This window comes from Lithobates pipiens, unplaced genomic scaffold (genome assembly GCF_037356315.1).
Source record: "Lithobates pipiens isolate NorthernLeopardFrog02 unplaced genomic scaffold, aLitPip1_a1.2 Scaffold_23, whole genome shotgun sequence".
NCBI classification, from domain to species: domain Eukaryota; kingdom Metazoa; phylum Chordata; class Amphibia; order Anura; family Ranidae; genus Lithobates; species Lithobates pipiens.
In genome coordinates, this window is record NW_027507785.1 from 304,909,160 (window position 1) to 304,929,839 (window position 20,680).

General features: G+C 48.0%; 1 protein-coding gene across 1 annotated transcript in view; it reads right to left on the bottom strand.

The window, feature by feature from the left end:
• The window catches only part of TNNI3K (TNNI3 interacting kinase), a 391,224-nt gene that overhangs the window by 202,605 nt on the left and 167,939 nt on the right, over positions 1–20,680 (bottom strand). The window lies entirely within an intron of this gene.

Sequence of the window (20,680 nt, forward strand, 5' to 3'; positions counted from 1 at the left end):
TACAGTCTGCTGTTCTGTAAGGACCGCTATCGGTCCACAATACATAGGGTTGACGTGCACCACTGCTGACCGCTGCCCTATACTGCAGCAGTCCTTCAGCGGTATAGGGACTGACGTACAGTCTGCTAAACACTAATACACAACCTGCTTGGTCCACAAAAGTTCTTATAAGGACTGGTAACTTGGTATAGGGTGCTACGGTACATAGGCTTGAGTGCGGTACAGTCTGCTGTTCTGTAAGGACCGCTATCGGTCCACAATAGATAGGGTTGACGTGCACCACTGCTGACCGCTGCCCTATACTGCAGCAGTCCTTCAGCGGTATAGGGACTGACGCACAGTCTGCTAAACACTAACACACAACCTGCTTGGTCCACAAAAGTTTTTATAAGGACTGGTAACTTGGTATAGGGTGCTACGGTACATAGGCCTGAGTGCGTTACAGTCTGCTGTTCTGTAAGGACCGCTATCGGTCCACAATACATAGGGTTGCCGTGCACTACTGCTGACCGCTGCCCTATACTGCAGCAGTCCTTCATTGGTATAGGGACTGACGTACAGTCTGCTAATCACTAACACACAACCTGCTTGGTCCACAAAAGTTCTTATAAGGACTGGTAACTTGGTATAGGGTGCTACGGTACATAGGCCTGAGTGCGTTACAGTCTGCTGTTCTGTAAGGACCGCTATCGGTCCACAATACATAGGGTTGACGTGCACCACTGCTGACCGCTGCCCTATACTGCAGCAGTCCTTCAGCGGTATAGGGACTGACGTACAGTCTGCTAAACACTAATACACAACCTGCTTGGTCCACAAAAGTTCTTATAAGGACTGGTAACTTGGTATAGGGTGCTACGGTACATAGGCTTGAGTGCGGTACAGTCTGCTGTTCTGTAAGGACCGCTATCGGTCCACAATAGATAGGGTTGACGTGCACCACTGCTGACCGCTGCCCTATACTGCAGCAGTCCTTCAGCGGTATAGGGACTGACGCACAGTCTGCTAAACACTAACACACAACCTGCTTGGTCCACAAAAGTTTTTATAAGGACTGGTAACTTGGTATAGGGTGCTACGGTACATAGGCCTGAGTGCGTTACAGTCTGCTGTTCTGTAAGGACCGCTATCGGTCCACAATACATAGGGTTGCCGTGCACTACTGCTGACCGCTGCCCTATACTGCAGCAGTCCTTCATTGGTATAGGGACTGACGTACAGTCTGCTAATCACTAACACACAACCTGCTTGGTCCACAAAAGTTCTTATAAGGACTGGTAACTTGGTATAGGGTGCTACGGTACATAGGCCTGAGTGCGTTACAGTCTGCTGTTCTGTAAGGACCGCTATCGGTCCACAATACATAGGGTTGACGTGCACCACTGCTGACCGCTGCCCTATACTGCAGCAGTCCTTCAGCGGTATAGGGACTGACGTACAGTCTGCTAAACACTAATACACAACCTGCTTGGTCCACAAAAGTTCTTATAAGGACTGGTAACTTGGTATAGGGTGCTACGGTACATAGGCTTGAGTGCGGTACAGTCTGCTGTTCTGTAAGGACCGCTATCGGTCCACAATACATAGGGTTGCCGTGCACTACTGCTGACCGCTGCCCTATACTGCAGCAGTCCTTCATTGGTATAGGGACTGACGTACAGTCTGCTAATCACTAACACACAACCTGCTTGTTCCACAAAAGTTCTTATAAGGACTGGTAACTTGGTATAGGGTGCTACGGTACATAGGCTTGAGTGCGGTACAGTCTGCTGTTCTGTAAGGACCGCTATCGGTCCACAATAGATAGGGTTGACGTGCACCACTGCTGACCGCTGCCCTATACTGCAGCAGTCCTTCAGCGGTATAGGGACTGACGTACAGTCTGCTAAACACTAATACACAACCTGCTTGGTCCACAAAAGTTCTTATAAGGACTGGTAACTTGGTATAGGGTGCTACGGTACATAGGCTTGAGTGCGGTACAGTCTGCTGTTCTGTAAGGACCGCTATCGGTCCACAATAGATAGGGTTGACGTGCACCACTGCTGACCGCTGCCCTATACTGCAGCAGTCCTTCAGCGGTATAGGGACTGACGTACAGTCTGCTAAACACTAATACACAACCTGCTTGGTCCACAAAAGTTCTTATAAGGACTGGTAACTTGGTATAGGGTGCTACGGTACATAGGCTTGAGTGCGGTACAGTCTGCTGTTCTGTAAGGACCGCTATAGGTCCACAATAGATAGGGTTGACGTGCACCACTGCTGACCGCTCACCTATACTGCAGCAGTCCTTCAGCGGTATAGGGACTAAGAGTTTTGTCACAGGGTCATTTAAAAAATGACATGCAGAGGAAGAGGCAGGCCCTTCCGCAGGGGTGGTAGGGGTAGGGCAGGAGCAACAGGCTTGAGCCAAAGTGGGAAGTTGCAGAAGGTGCGTTCAATTACTTTAAAGGATGCACCAGACTTGGTTGAGTGGCTCGCTCAGCCTTACTCTTCTGCACCCTCCTCATCCTCTCGATCTGCACCCTCTTCTTCACTCTCTGCTATGTGCACCCCCAAAGACACTACCACCAACAACACGACCACCACCACCACCACCACATACCTTCCGCTTGAGTCACTGGAATTATTTTCCGATCCATATCAAGAGGACATTTCTGATGCGCAGCCACTCTTGGTATTGGATCAGGAAGAGGAGGTAGCAACAAGCGCTACTCAGCAGTCTGACGCCAGTACCCAGATCAGCCCAAGGAGGAGGTTGGTCCCCGGTGTTGCTGCCTACTCTACTTATAGCGGTGGGGAAGGTGACGTTGATGATGACGTGTCTAGTGATGTCACGTGGGTGCCCACAAGAGAGGAAGAGGAGGGGAGTTCAGAGGGAGATATGGACCAGCAGATAGGGAGGAGAAGCAGCAATGACTTACATTGCACAGCAGGGACAAAGCAGACTGCAAATGTATCAGGAGCGAGTCATCGACCATGTACGGTCACATCTGGCGCTCCCAGGACACCGGCACATGGCTCCGCAGTGTGGGCTTTTTTTAACGTGTCCGCTGCTGACAATAGCGTTGCCATCTGCAATCTTTGCAGTCAACGCGTTAGTCGCGGTAAGCCCAATACTCACCTAGGGACGACCGCCTTAAGAAGGCACATGAGCAGCCATCACCGAGCCCAGTGGGAGCAACGGAACACACAAAGCCACACTGCAGGCTCTCACCGTCCAGCCTCGTCTTCTACTTCTCCTTCTCCTCTCTCCTCACAATTGTCCTCCACTCCACCTTCCATCACGCCAAGCTCACATTTTTCTGCAAAAAGGCAGGCTTCCGTGGGCCTAATGTTTGAGCGTAAAAAAATGATGACGCCGGATAACCCTCTTGCCCAACGGTTGGCGGCTGGCTTGTCAGAACTCATAGCCCGCCAACTACTGCCATATAAACTGGTGGACTCGGAGGCCTTTCGCAAATTTGTGGCCATTGGAACACCACAATGGAAGGTCCCAGGAAGGAAGTATTTCTCAGAGAAGGGCATCCCAGAGCTATATGGCCATGTTCAGCGGCAAGTGAATGTATCTCTGGCACACAGTGTCGGTGCCAAGATACATCTGACCACAGACACGTGGTCTAGCAAACACGGGCAGGGAAGGTATATCAGTTTTACTGCCCACTGGGTGAACCTTCTGACGGCCGTCAAGCATGTAACCCGTGGCACCCGTGTAGATTTGGTTTTACCGCCACGGATTGCATGCAGGCCTGACTCTTCTTCTCCTCCTCCTACTCCATCCTCCTCCCTCTCCTCCTCAGCTGCCTCCTCCTTTTCCGCTGCTAGCGTCTCTTCCACTGCACCGCCCAAGCTCCCCAGAACCTATTCCACATGCCAGGTGAGACGTTGCCATGCCGTGCTGCGTCTGTTGTGCCTGGAAGCAAAGAGCCACACTGGCCCGGCACTCCTTTCAGCTTTGCGTTCACAGGCAGATGAGTGGCTAACACCGCTCAATTTGACAGTTGGTAAAGTGGTGTGTGACAACGGTGCCAATCTGCTTAGCGCATTGAAACAGGGCAAAATCACGCACGTGCCGTGCATGGCACACGTCTTAAACTTGGTCGTGCAGCGATTCCTTGTCAAATACCCTGGGGTCCAGGACATCTTGCGGCAGGCAAGGAAAATCTCGGCCCATTTCAGAAGATCTTACACGGCCATGGCTCGCCTTGCTGACATTCAGCGGCGACACCATCTGCCGGTCAGACGTCTTATTTGCGATTGCCCGACGCGATGGAACTCAACCTTCTATATGCTTGATAGGCTGCTCCAGCAGAAACGTGCAGTTAACGTCTACCTGTATGAACTCTGCGAAAGAAACGGTTCTGGGGAGCTGGGTTTTTTTTCACCGCGCCAGTGGCTGCTCATGCGCGACACATGCAGACTTCTGCGGCCATTTGAGGAGATCACCAAACTGGTCAGTCGCAGCCATGGCGCCATCAGTGACATGGTACCTTATGCCTTCTTTCTGGAGCGTGCATTGCGTCGTGTCATTGATCAGGCTGTGGAGGAGCAGGAGCGGGAAGATGAGGAAGTCGCAATGCTGGATGAATTCCCAGGGGGGGCTACTCTATCTGAGACAAGTCAACAACAGGAGTCTGATGAGGAGTCAGAGGAGGATGGTGCCGGGGCGGATGAGCAGGAGCAAGAAGAGCATGCTTTAAACCTTTCTGGGATCCCTGTTGTGCGAGGATGGGGAGAGGAGAATGAAGAGGACGACATTATCCTGGATGATGAGCAGGAGCCAGGCCACCACACCGCTTCCACTTTAGTGCAAATGGGGGCCTTCATGCTCCAGTGTTTTAATAGGGACCCCCGTATAAAAAGCATGAGGGTCAAGGACCAGTACTGGGTGGCAACGTACTTAGACCCCCGGTACAAACACAAAATGGCGGAAATGTTACCGCCGTCGCAGAGGGCTGTCAGAATGCAGCACTTCCAGGCCTTGCTTCGAGAAATGCTGCATTCTGCTTTTGCGTGCGCTGGCAGAGGAGCAATTCCCACTCCCAGAGAAGGATTTGCGGGTACCAATCCAACAGCGCCTGCAAGAAGAGGCCGGTTTGAAGATGTGTTGGTGACTTCGGATATGAGGTCATTCTTTCAGCCGACCCATCGACAGGTGTCATCCGGATCCAGCATCAGGGAACGCCTAGACCGTCAGGTGTCCGACTACATTGGGTTAACGGCCGATGTGGACGCTCTGAGGAGTGATGAACCCCTAGACTACTGGGTGGGCAGGCTTGACCTCTGGCCAGAGCTTGCCCAATTTGCAATCGAACTGTTGGCTTGCCCCTCATCCAGTGTCCTGTCCGAAAGGACGTTCAGCGCAGCAGGGGGGATTGTGACCGATAAGCGTACTCGCCTAGCTCACCACAGTGTTAACTACCTCACATTTCTAAAAATGAATGAGGCATGGATCTCGGAGGAATTCAACACATGTGATCAGTAGACCATGTATATGTCTATAAACAATTTTTGGAATCAAGCACACAGACCTTCTTAATTCATTTGGCTCACTTCCCTGACCCAAAAAAGCACACCGTACTATATGCCCCTACCCTCCTCTTTGAAGAGGTTGAGCGGTGTCATATTTCTACTGGGGCTGCTTATTATGAGGGGTTCCCACCATCCCTGTGCTGTGCTGACTTCCTCCTGGGTGTTCTTATTATGAGGGGCTCCCACCATCCCTGTGCTGTGCTGACTTCCTCCTGGGGGTTCTTATTATGAGGGGATCACACCATCCCTGTGCTGTGCTGACTTCCTCCTGGGGCTGCTTACGGTGCTGCTGTCAGCGCTGTATGTCACGGAGCTGCTGTCAGCGCTGTATGTCACGGAGCTGCTGTCAGCGCTGTATGTCACGGAGCTGCTGTCAGCGCTGTATGTCACGGAGCTGCTGTCAGCGCTGTATGTCACGGAGCTGCTGTCAGCGCTGTATGTCACGGAGCTGCTGTCAGCGCTGTATGTCACGGAGCTGCTGTCAGCGCTGTATGTCACGGAGCTGCTGTCAGCGCTGTATGTCACGGAGCTGCTGTCAGCGCTGTATGTCACGGAGCTGCTGTCAGCGCTGTATGTCACGGAGCTGCTGTCAGCGCTGTATGTCACGGAGCTGCTGTCAGCGCTGTATGTCACGGAGCTGCTGTCAGCGCTGTATGTCACGGAGCTGCTGTCAGCGCTGTATGTCACGGTGCTGCTGTCAGCGCTGTATGTCACGGAGCTGCTGTCAGCGCTGTATGTCACGGAGCTGCTGTCAGCGCTGTATGTCACGGAGCTGCTGTCAGCGCTGTATGTCACGGAGCTGCTGTCAGCGCTGTATGTCACGGAGCTGCTGTCAGCGCTGTATGTCACGGAGCTGCTGTCAGCGCTGTATGTCACGGAGCTGCTGTCAGCGCTGTATGTCACGGTGCTGCTGTCAGCGCTGTATGTCACGGAGCTGCTGTCAGCGCTGTATGTCACGGAGCTGCTGTCAGTGCTGTATGTCACGGAGCTGCTGTCAGCGCTGTATGTCACGGAGCTGCTGTCAGCGCTGTATGTCACGGAGCTGCTGTCAGCGCTGTATGTCACGGTGCTGCTGTCAGCGCTGTATGTCACGGAGCTGCTGTCAGCGCTGTATGTCACGGAGCTGCTGTCAGCGCTGTATGTCACGGAGCTGCTGTCAGCGCTGTATGTCACGGAGCTGCTGTCAGCGCTGTATGTCACGGAGCTGCTGTCAGCGCTGTATGTCACGGTGCTGCTGTCAGCGCTGTATGTCACGGAGCTGCTGTCAGCGCTGTATGTCACGGAGCTGCTGTCAGTGCTGTATGTCACGGAGCTGCTGTCAGCGCTGTATGTCACGGAGCTGCTGTCAGCGCTGTATGTCACGGAGCTGCTGTCAGCGCTGTATGTCACGGTGCTGCTGTCAGCGCTGTATGTCACGGAGCTGCTGTCAGCGCTGTATGTCACGGAGCTGCTGTCAGCGCTGTATGTCACGGAGCTGCTGTCAGCGCTGTATGTCACGGAGCTGCTGTCAGCGCTGTATGTCACGGAGCTGCTGTCAGCGCTGTATGTCACGGTGCTGATGTCAGTGCTCTGTATTACGGTGCTGCTGTCAGTGCTCTGTATCTCCTGCACCCTCTTGTTTGCCTACCCTGGTCCCTGACCTTCCCTCTCCTCCATTGCCTTCATTAGCTCCATAGTCCTGAATTGTCAGAACAATTTCCCAAATAAAAAAAAAATGCTTGTAGTTATCGATCCCAAATTCACCTCATACATGTATTATGCTATTGTCCAGGTGGTGGGACTACGTGCTACCCCCTAATAATTACCCCGTGGCCGCAAATTCGACCTAAAGGTTTGCGAAATTCGCCTCCCATTGAAGTCAATGGAGCCCGCGGCGAACGGTCGTTTTCGCGAACGTTTGTGTCCGTTCGCGTTTCGCGTTCGCGAAACGTCCCGTCGGAAGTTCGTCCATCACTAATGGCGATCTCTCCCTTTATCCCCAGTGGGCAGAGTCAATTTGTTAAAAATGATCTATCTCCCCAAGTATCTGTATTTCTTTCGTAATACCCCCATCCACATCCCCAGGACTTTTTTCAAGAGACTGGAGAGTCTGTTGATATCCTTTGTCTGGGCTGGGAGACCCCCCAGGGTAGTTAAGCAGATACTATATCTCCCACTATCGGGGGGGGGGGGCTGGCGCTCCCAAACTTTCAGATCTACTACTGGACAGCCGTTTTGGTCACAATTCGGTGGTGGTTCTCCCAGCCCACACAAAACCCGGCGGTCACCCTGGAGGCAGCAATCCTTGGCTCCTATGCAGCTCTGAGCAACCTACCATTCCGGGGGCTTAGAGCGAGCTCCTCCATGACGGGCTTGATGCGTACCACGGTGAGGGTCTGGCGGGAGGCAAGGAGGAGCTATGGAAAGCCCAATCACATCTCCCCACATATGCCCCTATGAGGCAACCCCATGCTCCCTCACCTGAATAGTATCCCAGACCCTTCTCTGTGGGCGAAAAGAGGAATCGTTACTTTAAAGCACATAGTTCATCAGGGTAGGCTAATGACTTTCCAAGAACTGAGACGTACATATGGGCTTCCAATTTCTTTCCAGTTCAGATATTGGCAACTGAAGCACGCCTTTGGGGCTCAGTTTCCTGCCCCTCTGACTCTGGAATCGGACTCCATTGAACGCCTACTGACTTCCAGGGTGATGGGGAGAACCCTGTCGACCTTATATCTTTACCTAACGGTGGAACATGATACTAGTTTGACCAAGACCCGGGAGAAGTGGAGTTCGGACATTCCGTCCCTAGGGGAGGAGGAATGGGAGGAGTGCCTGACTTCTTACATTCCAACAATGATAGCCGCGAAAGACAGGTTTATACAATTTAAATTCCTGCATAGGGCATACTTCACCCCGCAGAGGCTGGCGCGGATTTACCCCCAAAGAGACCCTAATTGTCAAAGGTGTAAACAGGAGGAGGGCACTTTCTGGCACATGGTCTGGTCATGTCCCAAAATCCAGCCCTACTGGGAGGAAGTGGTTTCTAAGCTAAATGCTGTGACCGGGTCGAACCTTCAGGTCGACCCTCAAACCCTACTATTGAGCCATTTGGCAGACGTTGAGGGGGACAGGTACTGTAAACTGTGCCTTACCTTTGCATTGTATTATGCCAGACGCGAGATTCTATTGAAATGGAAACTCAAGGACCCCCCTACCCCTGCCTTGTGGAGGAAATCAGTGAACCTGGTGCTCCCCCTGTATAAGCTGACCTATGAAAGTAGACAATGCCCGGGGAAATTTGATAAAATTTGGTCATCCTGGATAGATGCGTCCGCTGATCTTGGTTCCCCCTCCCCCTAACTTTGAGTTGAGCTGAGACGGTGGTGATCCCCCCCCCCCGGCTGACCGCCCTGTCCTCTCTCTCTCGACCATTTCCTCCCTGCCCCCCCCCCTTCCGCGGGCTCGCGCAAATGTCAGGTACCTGCATGATGGCTGTGAAGTTTCGCTGGGAATGTCCTGCATTTATGATAGAGTTATGGATGCTCCTGTTATCTGTACTGCTGGATTATTGATTTAAGAATGGTTACTGGATGAAGGTGGTTTTTTTTTTTTTTTTCCTTTCTACAACTGTGTAATATCGGATCTACTGTACTTTGCAATGTAATGCTGATTTGTCTAATAAAAATTTTCTGTTAAAAAAAAAAACATCCCTTGTGACAGTAATAGGTGGTGACAGGTACTCTTTATGGAGGGATCGGGGGTCTAAAAGACCCCCACCCCTCCTTTACACTTCAGTGTATTCAGATCGCCGAAAACGGCGATTCTGAATACCGGATATTTTTTTAAAACCGGCGCCATTGGCAGCCGAGTAAACGGGAAGTGACGTCATGACGTCGCTTCCGTGTTTACTATGAGGAGACTGGAACGAAGCCGATTACGGCTTCGTTCCAGTTCCTCCCCAGCGGCCGGAGGCATCGCAGCAAGAATCGGTGCTCCCGATCGAGCGGGAGCACCGGTAACAGTGGCGGGAGGCGGCGGGAGGGGGGGACGTCCCCTCCCGCTCCTCCGGCATAACAGCCGAGCGGCTTTTAGCCGCATCGGTTGTTATGGCTGGAAAGCCAATCGCCCGCTGAACAAAACGGTACCGGGATGATGCCTGCAGGTGCGGGCATCATCCCGGTATACCCCCCGGAAGCCGAGTACGCACATCTGCGTACGCTCGGCGGGAAAGGGTTAATGAATATGTAACCCCAACATTTCATATTCCTGATATGTGTCTGTTATACCAAGTACTTGCAATAAAAATATCCTGTTCTCCCTGTATTTATCTGGGTTGTTGCTATTACCATCTATGAGAGCTTCGGTCTCCAGGAATATGGTGGCCATCAAGTGATTTAAGGGAGTTAAAAGAGAGGTGGTGGCCCCCTCTAGTTTTAGATCATTGTGAGCCTATATAGTTGTCAGGGCTGGGCTTTCAGCAGCTCTCTTCTCTGTTCTCAGGCTGCTCAGCTGTCAGATAATTGTCAGCACTCATGGTTTCCACAGTGGCTCACCTGGTGATCATTACCTGTTCGTCAGTCCCGCCTACAGTCAGCCTCTTCTGGCTATTTAAACTGCCTTGTTCATTCCTTTCGTGCCTTCGCCTTGGTCAACATATCTGGAGATTCTCTGCTGTGTTCCTGTGAACGACTTTGCCTGGCTGCCGTCCCTTCTGGTTCCTGATCCTTGTCTTCTGCTTCCAACTACGCTAATCTCTTGTTTCCTGATTACTGGCTTGTCTGAATACCCGCACTGGCTTCCGATCCTGGTTTATGTTTTGACTATTTTTACTGATCGGTACAATTTTTATCATTACATTAGTTACCTTCACTGTAACTAAGGGGGCAAGCCCAACCCCTGAAAAACCCCACACCATAATCCCCCCTCCACCAAATGACACGGACCAGTGGACAAACCAAGGTCCATAACGAGATGAATCAGCAATTTTGGGGTGGAGGAACTAGACTGGCCTGCATAAAGTCCTGATCAACCCAATGAAACACCTTTGAGATGAATTAGAGCGGAGACTGTGAGCCAGACCTTCTTGTTCAACATCAGTGCCTGACCTCACAAATGCGCTTCTGGAAAAATGGTGAAACATTCCCATAGACACACTCCTAAACCTTGTGGACAGCCCTTCCAGAAGAATTGGGAAGAAGCTGTTATAGCTGCAAAGGGTGGGCCACCTCAATATTGAACCCTACAGACTAAGACTGGGATGTCATTAAATTTCATGTGTGTGTAAAGCCAGATATCCCAATACTTTTGACAATACAATGTATTTTATATATATATATATATATATATATATATATATATATATATATATATATATATATATATATATATATATATATATATATTATATATATATATATATATATATACACACACACACACACACTGTGTCTTGAAAAAGTATTCATACTCCTTGAAATTTTCCACATTTTGTCATGCTATAACCAAAAACATAAATGTGTTTTATTGGGATTTTTTTTGATAGACCAACACAAAGTGGCACATATTTGTGAGGTGGAAGGAAAATGATAAATGGTTTTCAATGTTTTCTTACAAATAAATATGTGAAAAGTGTGGTCTATCACATAGAGTCCCAATAAAATACATTTACGTTTTTGGTTGCAACATGACAAAATGTGGAACATTTCAAGGGGTATGAATACTTTTTCGATGCACTGTATGTATATGTATAATAATGGACTGTTTTACAAGGTAAGGATTCACATATACTTTGAGCTGACAAGTAATTTCACCAGTCAGAATGTATCCAAGTCTACACTGTCTCTTTTGGCTAGACTGACCCTTTAACACAACAAAACACACCACAAAGAATAAAACATCTATGAAGGCTACCAATTATCTTTATTAGAATCTGGACATATAACAATCAGGGCCATCTTTAAGGCAGGGCAAAAGGGGGCATTTGACTTGGGGCCCCATCAATGTTGTGGGGACCAAAGCAGCTGCTTCATACTTGCCAACTATCCCAGTTCAAATTCTGTTCTCCCTTGAAGTTTTAGCCCCGTGCTGTGTCCCACTATCTCAGTGTGAAGTGTTACTAATGCTGCTCAGATCTGTCTATTGCCGTGTACAGGTAACTCACCTGTAGACCCTGCGTTTACATGAAAATAACCGACATTGATATGTAAATAGCGCCGGCATTAATATGTAAATAGCCACGGACCGGCTGCATTGATATGTAAATAGAGGCATAATTCATACGTATATTATGCCTCCCTGGGGTCGTATCCACCATCACTTCTGCTGAATGCTGCCCACCGGGGAGGTAAAGGGGCATGTTTGAAAGTCCTACCTACAACTGTGGTAATTAAGCCTAACATGAGCCTGTTCTGCAAAAGGAAACAAATTGGAGGCAGCACCCTTTTTCAAAATAACATGGTGCCACAGCACCGTGAATTGTGGTGCATGTGAACACCAGATGCATGAGGGCGTCATTAACAATCAATAGCACTGCTTTGTATCTGCTAAAGGGCAGCACATTTCTGCGGTGTCAGGAAAGCAATTTTGCATGTGTTCCCAACATAAAAGTGTAAAGCAGGCTAAATGTCTCAGTTACATTAGTGGTCAGTGTAAATAGTCTCTTTACATTGGGGCTTGGTGTACAATCCTTTCATTTACACTAGTGGCCAGTGTGAATGTCCTCCTTACATTAGTGGTTCCTGTGAATGCTCCTATTACATTAGTGGTCAGAGTAAATCCCCATTACATTAGTGGTCAATGTAAATCCCATTACATTAGTGGTCAGTGTAAAATCCCCATTACATTAGTGGTCAGTGTAAAATCCCCATTACATTAGTGGTCAGTGTAAAATCCCCGTTACAGTGGAGTTATCTGTCTATTGATTGGTCCCATGATGTGCTATAACCTTTAGCAACCAATCAGTAAGCAGTAATGATGTGCACTAACCTTTTGCAACCAATCATTGAGTGGTAAGGATATGCAGTAACCTCTAGCAACCAATTAGTAAGCAGTAATAATGTGCAGTAACCTCTAGCAACCAATTGGTGAGTGGCAAGGATGTCCAGTAACCTATAGCAACCAGTGAACAGTATTGATGTACAGTAAACTTTAGAAACCAATCAACAAGCAGAAGTAATGTGCTGTAACCTTTATCAAATAATAAGCCATAATGAGTGCTGTAACCTCTAGCAGCCAATCAGCGAGTGGTAATGATACACTGTAACCTCTGGCAACCAACAGTAATCGCTGTCTGATCTGATTCAGTAAACTGATTTTGAATCTAGCTGCTATTTATTGTAGACTCAGGGCAGGTAGAAAGTGAAATTACATGCCCCCACCCAAGAAAATGTTTGCCCAGGGTCCAATCACTAATAAAGACGGTCCTGATAACAATCATAATGGCAGTGAAAAAATGGCCATCACCATGGGGGCAGGCTCCTCCCCTCACCCCTCCCCACCCCCACCCAACTCCTAATCCCGTGACCCACTTCCACACTAGCGCCCCTAATTCCAAAACCCTACAACTGCTAATCAGACGTATAAAGCTACAGTCCTATAGTAGTCCTGCCAGGGTCGCAACTACCACTATGACAGCCTGTGAATGGCAATGGCTGTGGAAGTATTAGTCTACCTCTCTGAGCCTTATTACTACTATTGTTATATGTCCCGATTCCAATAAAGATAATTGGTAGCCTTAGTAGGTAATTTATCCTTTGTGGTGTGTTTTGTTGTACTGGTTTATCAGATGCACCTCCCCTCCCAGGATTTATTGTGGCTTTTAAGCAGACTCACCCTTAACAAGCTAATGTGGGGGATCCACATTGAAGTGAACCTGACTACTAAAGTGAAACATTTCCAAGGTGCCAACCATGCTGACGTGAAGGACCTTGTAGTGCTTAGGAACACCTGTGTTAAAATCCAAATCCTATGTCTCTGTGAAGCCCCTTTTGGTCATAAATGCCGACTGCACAAAGGGTACCAAGGTTAGACTTTGCCTCCTCCTGTCCCTAAACTGCACCCCTGTTACTTACTGGAAATATCCCAGAACTTATTTGAGTGAAGGCTCTGTAATTTGGAGAATAAATGGCAGAAGCAGCAGTGCTTAAAAAGGAGGGGTACAGCCAAAGCTCCTTTGGCTGTAATTCTCTTGTGGATCACAGCAGTGCAATTTGCTCTTTCAGCAAACTGAAGCCCACTGTTGGCTGACGTTACAGAGCCGGTCAGGGCTCAGGCAAGTTCACGACCATATGGTCGGGATCCACCCACATGCCTGAACTGGCACCGGCAGCCTGAGCTGGCCACTCCTGCCACCTCCACAGCCCAGGGCTTCAGTGTGCGTAGGGGGTGCAGAGCAGAGAGCTGGTGACTGATAGGGAGCTCTGAGAACTGAGCGATCAGCGGTGTTTGAATGCTCAGTTAGCAGTGTTGGAGCCAGTGGGAGGATACATGCAGCATCGGCCCAATGCTCCATCCAGCTAGATAAGTATGATTCTACAAAAACCTCCATTCCCATACTTCTCTTTTAAGGAGACGAATTTAAGGCAGCGGTAAAGTGCTTTAACCACTTCAGATCCGCGCTATTGCCAAATGACGGCATTAGCGCGGACCTACATTTCCGGGACTACGTCTATTGACGTCGTCCCGGTTACGAGCGGCCTGCGCGCCCCCTGAGGGGCGCGCGCGGCGCGCTCTGTGATCGGCGAGTCCGTGAGACTCGCCTGATCACCGATCCGTGTAAGGGGTCGATCCCGACCCCTTATCACGTGATCAGCTGTCAGCCAATGACAGCTGATCATGTGATAAAACGGAGCCGGTAATCGGCTAGTATTCCTCCTTGCGCTAACAGCGCGAGGAGAAAAAAAAAAAGCCGATCGCCGGCGGCCGTGTTCGGGACATCAGTCCCGATCACGGCCAGCAATTCAAGCGGACACCTGCCCCCTGCCAGTGCCCACCTGCCACCCGCAGTGCCATCCTGAAATAAAGTAAGTGCCCCCCTGTCAGTGCCACCCAGCAGTGCCCATAGTGCCCACAGTGCCACCCAGCAGTGCCCACAGTGCCACCCAGCAGTGCCCACAGTGCCACCCACAGTGCCACCCACAGTGCCACCCAAAATCTGCCTCAAAGGTGCTGCACCCCAGTGCCGCCCATCAGTGCCCAGCAGTGCCGCCCATCAGTGCCCAGCAGTGCCGCCCATCAGTGCCCAGCAGTGCCACCTATCAGAGCCACCTATCAGAGCCACCTATCAGTGCCACCTATCAGTGCCCATCAGTCCCATCTATCTGTGGTACCTATCAGTGCCCATCCGTGCCACCCATCCGTGCCACTTATCCGTGCCACCCATCCGTGCCATCTTATCTGTGCCCATCTTTGCCCATCAGTGCCGCCTTATCTGTGCCCATCGGTGCCACCTTATCTGTGCCTATTAGTGCCGCCTTAACTATGCCTATCAGTGCCCACCAGTGCAGCCTATCAGTGCCCACCAATGCAGCCCATCAGTGCCCACCAATGCAGCCCATCAGTGCCCACCAATGCAGCCTATCAGTGCCGCCTAATCAGCGCACTTCAATGAAGGAGAAAAATGACCCGTTTGCAAAATTTTATAACAAACTATTAAAACATGATTTTTTTTTTTTTGCATCTTTTTTTGTTTGTTTAGCAAAAAATAAAACTCCGAGCTGTAACTAAATACCACCAAAAGAAAGCTCTATTTGTGGGAAAAAAATGATAAAAATTTCATTTGGGTACAGTGTTGTATGACCGCGTAATTGTCACTCAAAGTGCATCAGCGCTGAAAGCTGAAAATTGGTCTGGGACTGAGGGGGGTTTAAGTGCCCAGTAAGCAAGTGGTTAAAGGCTCACCTCCCAACCTATTTATATTCACCTTAACTGCGCCCCTCTCTGCTACACTAGAGCCACCTCAAAATACCTATTGCTTTTAAGGGAGAGCATATGACCTCATCCCATGATGCAGTGCTCAGGCCTTAGCCGCCAATGGCAAAACCCAAATATTATCATGTGTGGGAGAGGGTGACTATATCAACCCTGTGTAAGTTCCAACACCACACATCAGGGATCTCAAATTGGCGGCCCTCCAGCTGTTGCAAAACTACAAGTCCCATCATGCCTCTGCCTGTGGGAACCATGATTGTAACTGTCAGCCTTGCAATGCCTCATGGGACTTGTAGTTTTGCAACAGCTGGAGGGCCGCCAGTTTGAGGACCCCGGCTTTACATGGAGATAAGATGATGGAGGAATGGAGTGGTGGGGGAGCTACCTGAGTGGGCAAAGTAAAAGAGTCTTTTTAATCTTGACTTGGGTAGAAGTGCAGACCCCATGTACAGTCTGGGTCTAGGCTCCAAGAGGGCTCCACAGGGACACAGGTATCGATTTGAAGAGAATTATAGGAACTTGTAGGCATCACAATGTGCCTGCAGTTCAGAACTATTATGTAAGCCCTTGTACACACGGTCGGACATTCCGACAACAAAATCCGTCGGATTTTGTCCGACGGATTTTGTCTGAAACTTGTGTTGTATACACACGGTCGGACAAAGTTGTCGGAAAATCTGATCGTACGTAACGTGATGACGTTATTTAGTTAGGTCGGGACTACGTTCAGGCTAGTAGCCAATAGCTTTGGTCTAGGAATTTGATCTGAGCATGCGTGGCACTTTGTCCGATCGGAATTCTCTACACACAATCGGACAAAGTCCGATCGGATCATGTTGTCGGAAAGTTTTATAGCCCAGCTCTAAAACTTTGTCGGTCGGATATTCCGACAGAAACAGTCCGATGAAGCCCACACACAGTCGGATTATCCGACAACACGGTCCGATCGCACATTTTCCGTCGGAAATGTCCGACCGTGTGTACAGGGGCTAAGAAGTGCTTTACGTTGGGTAACTTACACTTTAGGCGCTGAAAATTTAGTTTGTTGAAGTTTACAATGTGCATAAGTAAAAATGGCAAAGGTGACAGTTTTCCTATAATATATGCATTTTTTTTCTGCCACAGGGGGAAACAAGACTTTTGCAAACAATGCATTACCAATTATTTCAAACAGTAATATTTCAACAACATAACTACAAATGTCCCACATTTTATGTATTTTACCTCTACAGAAGAGAGAAATTATGGTTATCAGCATGTAATTGCAGGCAACCTTTCAGAGACTATCATTTAATAGAATAACTGACATATATTCAAAATTTCCAGACAATTACCCAGTATCTTATTTTTTCTACTTTGTGACTTAGAAAAACTTTTACCATATTTTATATATGGGAAAAAAAATTTATATTGTATACAGAACAGCACTCAGAAGTCAGAGAAGAGCTGAATGACCTAAGAAATAAAAGGAAATACTGCAAAGCCTTAGCCCTTGTACACGGGGTCGGACATTCCGACCACAAAATCCATCTGATTTTTTCCGACGGATTTTGTCCGAAAATGGTCTTGCATACACGCGGACGGACAAAGTTGTCGGAAAATCCGATCATTCAGAACGTGATGACGTTCGTTCGTTACGGTGGGACTATGTTCAGGCTAGTAGCCAATAGCTTTGGCCTCATAATTTAATCTGAGCATGCGTGGCACTTTGTCCGATCGGAATTCTCTACAAATCGGATCATGTTGTCGGAAAATTTTATATCCAACTCTCAAACTTTGTTGGTCGGACATTCCGATGGAAAAAGTCAGATGGAGCCCACACACGGTTTGATTATCCAACAACAGGGTCCGATCGGACATTTTCCGTCTGAATTTCCGACCGTGTGTACAAGGGCTTAAAGTGTGACCAAACCCACGGCAGTAAAATCAGTCTATATATGCAATAAAGCATGCTTGTACTCACTGTGGAACCTAAGGGGTTAATCCTCTGCATTGTGTAAAATGCCTATTTGATCCTGTCTTCTCTGATCATTCCCTTCTTCCACTGCCCCCTAATAATTTCCTGATAACACAGAGTCTATAGAGTCAGGCTGCACATGCTCAGTATGGTGTGTAATGCTAGAGAGGATTTTATTTTTCTTGGGAGGATGCATGTGCTCAGCACAGGGCCAATCAGCACTGTGCAAACAGAGGGTCAGGGGTCTTGCAGTCTCATAGGACAGAAAGAAAACCCCTCCTACAAGTTTTAACCAGTGCTCGGCTGGACACTGATAAAAGTCACAAGACTGCTATATACTGCTGATGAGAAAAGGTATTTAGCAGTTTATGTTTACTAAAATAATTGCATTTTCATGTTCTGTGTACTTTGGGAGACCAGTCCAGATATAGTGAATGCAGAGTCTTGAACTTAGTAACACCTTAACCACTTGCCGACCGCTGTCGGCATATATACGTGGGCAGAATGGCACAGCTGGGCAAAGTACTGTACCTTTACGTTACTTTGTCGCGAGCTCTGTGACCAAGGGACCCGCGGACTTGATTGATGTGGGGTTACCTGCGATCGTGTCACGGAGATCAAGAACAGGGAGATACCGATGTAAACAGCATCTCCCTGTTCTGCCTAATGACAGGACACTGATCGTCTGCTCCCTGTCATCGGGAGCAGCGATCAGTGTGGTTTCACACAAGCCCATCCCCCCTTCAGTTAGAACACACTTAAGTTAGAACACACTAGGACACACTTAACCCCTCCCCGCCCCCTAGTGGTTAACACCTTCACTGTCAGTGACATTTTTACAGTAATCATCAATGCAATTTTATAGCATTGATCACTGTATTAATGCCAATGGTCCCAAAAATGTGTCAAAATTGTCCGATGTGTTCGCCATAATGTCGCAGTCATGATAAAAATCGTTGATCGCTGCCATTACTAGTAAAAAAATATATATTAATAAAAATGCCATAAAATTATCCCCTATTTTGTAGACGCTATAACTTTTGCACAAACCAATCAATAAACGCTTATTGCATTTTTTTTTTACGAAGAATATGTAAAAGAATATGTATCGGCCTAAACTGAGGAAAAAAAATTTTTTTTATATATTTTTGGGGGATATTTTTTATAGCAAAAAATAATGCGTTTTTTTCAAAATTGGCGCTATTTTTTTGTTTATAGCGCAGGGGTGATCAAATACCACCAAAAGAACGCTCTGTTTGTGGGAAAAAAAGGACGCCAATTTTGTTTGGGAGCCACATCACATGACCGCGCAATTGTCAGTTAAAGCGACGCAGTGCCGAATCGTAAAACGTGCTCTGGTCAGGAAGGGGGGAAATCTTTCCGGAGTTGAAGTGGTTAAAGATGGGTTTTAAGATGCACCCTGCTAAACACAATTTACATCTAAACTTTCCACCTAACACTTACTCCAGTGTAATTTTGGACAAAAACAACAGTCCAATGAACACTAATTATTTGAAAGGTCTCAGTGCCCTACTCCCGTCAACAGTTCTACACATACAGTATAAGATTTCAGAACATTAGACGCTGTATGTGACCCTTTACTACCTCTGGTGCCATTGGCCAGTAGACCACCCAATCCGGTAATGGTCGAAAAGTGAGGTAAAGGAAGCAGAGGGAGCAGGCCCAAGCTCCTTTATCAAGGAATCTGTTCAAGTTTTGTATAAAAGATCTTCCTGGATTTTGAGACTCTTTTGGTGCTCATTGCTCAACAAGAAAAATAGCGCTGACGGGGGGACCAAAAGTACCTGATAACAGCTGAGCTGAGGTTGAGGCCCCAGAGATGGGTTGAAGGCCCCTCCACACACAAGGAGACTTGTTTATTAATAAAAGGTACCTGCAGTACCTTCTTTTATCTAGCGTTTGTGTTTACAGTTAAAACAACGTAACAGGTCCCATTATATCTGCCATTTACGTTCTCACAAAGGGAATATTTGCTAATATCCAACGAAGTTAGTGTTGTATCCCTGTGTTCACTAACCTTAGTCTTTCTACCAGAGCCGGATTTACCGTTAGGGAAATAGTATTGTGTCTATAGGATGCATATGGGGTTAGGTTCCCTTTTAGTCTCAGAAGGACCCCTGCAAGGCTTTATCCAAAGATCAGACACATACCTGAATGTGGCAAAACCAAGAAACATGGAGCTCCTCTTTTGATAATTTTTCGGCCTCCCCAGGGGGAACAAACTCCCTGGCCTGTTTTTTTTTCCCCATACACATGGTAGACATATTTGTCACACAGTTCCAGAGAATCGTGACTGCCCCCTCCTCCACCCAACAACCAGTGTCCTTTTTCATGATTGGAAGAAGATTTCGTAAAACCACAGTGCAGGACCTCAATCACACACTGAAGAAACTGGGCTAAAATGCTGTAAGCAATCCTTGCATGCAGCGTTATTAACTTTCAATACATTTCCATGTTATCAGTGCAGATACAGTTATCTTACATTTATACATTGTTAATGTTTTCTAAAAGCCAAGTTAGACCAGTACCCAATACTGGGTAAGGTCAGTAAAAAAGAAAAGGTTCTGAGAAAAATGTGTGTGCCTCACAGATGAGTTGGCTTTGGGAGCTAATGATCAATGCCTATAGAGCCCATCGGAAAACTAGCCCTACATCCTACTGCCAACTGTGCAACTTTCCCCAGTTCTGTGCATTTAGGTATGGGCAACAATAGGTCTTTCTGTACATCAAGCAAAACTGAACTTCATGTAAGTGACTAAATACGCCATTGAGGTACATACAGTATATAAGCGCTACTTTACTTGTCAAATGATTTACATTTTTGTCCATCCATTCCTGAGATTTACATAGCTCAGCCAAAAAAAGATAGTCATCCTGGTGACCTGACTTTTCCTTTGTGTAGCTAGGCAACACATCCTGGTCCCCTTCTGGTCCCCTGCCTGTGATTAGGGATGAAATTAAAATTCGCCCTTACCATGGGTTCATGTTGAATACAAGGTTTGTCAATCATGAACGTTTGGCTGGGAATGTCACAAGTCTACCACCAGAAATAGGGAACAGCCTAGGATTCATAGCCGTTGCCCCTAGTCAGAGTCACAGAAGCTAATATTTTGAAGGAATGGATAATCCAGCCCCCTTTATATAAAAGGGTGGGCTCACAGTAGCCATATTTTCAGTGTGTGTTGGAGCTATTAGGGAAAGCTGACAATTCTTTGTAGGGGGAGATCATTCTAAAGTCTCGTACACACGATCGGA